Source organism: Gregarina niphandrodes (genome assembly GCF_000223845.1).
Source record: "Gregarina niphandrodes unplaced genomic scaffold scaffold00168, whole genome shotgun sequence".
NCBI lineage: Eukaryota > Apicomplexa > Conoidasida > Eugregarinorida > Gregarinidae > Gregarina > Gregarina niphandrodes.
Genome location: NW_011645930.1, coordinates 939 through 1,613, shown reverse-complemented (window position 1 = coordinate 1,613; position 675 = coordinate 939). Strand labels below are relative to the sequence as shown.

At 56.9% G+C, this 675-nt stretch overlaps 1 non-coding gene across 1 annotated transcript; it reads left to right on the top strand.

The window, feature by feature from the left end:
- Nucleotides 1-531: 531 nt before the first annotated feature.
- Nucleotides 532-604, top strand: GNI_218700. Its single transcript has one exon. It is a non-coding gene; the product is annotated as a tRNA-Glu (tRNA).
- Nucleotides 605-675: the final 71 nt, after the last annotated feature.

The window sequence follows — 675 nt, the reverse complement described above, 5'->3', positions numbered from 1 at the left end:
CGTAAACCCTTGCTGCGTGGAGTTCAGCGTGCTCCACTACCGTTTGGGGGTCATAAAAGGCGTCTCCTGCCACACTTGTGTGCGAGTGCGCACTTTGTTGTGGTGAGTGACGCGAAGGCAGACGACGTTCCGAAGTGTGGAGGCAAAAAGATGATGGTCATTCCATCTTTCATTGCTACGTGTCGTTTCCTTCAAGGCTAAGCTGGCTTCGTAAGCCTCAAAAACGAATATGTGCGTGTGGGCAGGCTCTTCGAGAGCTTTTGTGTGGTTAACGGGTCCGAAATCAGGAAGGCTGGGTAGGTAGAGCGTAAAGGCACGCTCGGGAGTTTTTGGCAGGAGTGGGACTCGAACCAGCGTATTCCAGGTCGTCGCAGATATTGTGGTCGGCGCTCACCCCACAGGGCTACGGAGCCATTCGAATCGGTTGTTGGTGCTATCTCTCTGTCTGTGCGGGTCGGATCGGCAGGTGGCGGACCAAACTGGTGGGAAAACGTGGGGGGTGAGCGCGTCTGAAGGGCCTGTCAGACTGCGTCCCCTGTAGTCTAGGTGGCCAGGATATACGGCTCTCACCCGTGCGACCCGGGTTCGAGTCCCGGCAGTGGAATCTTCAATGAGTTTCAAAGGGTCTGCCTGTGTGGTCGGCTCGGCAGCCGTCGGACCATGGGCACTCTCCCA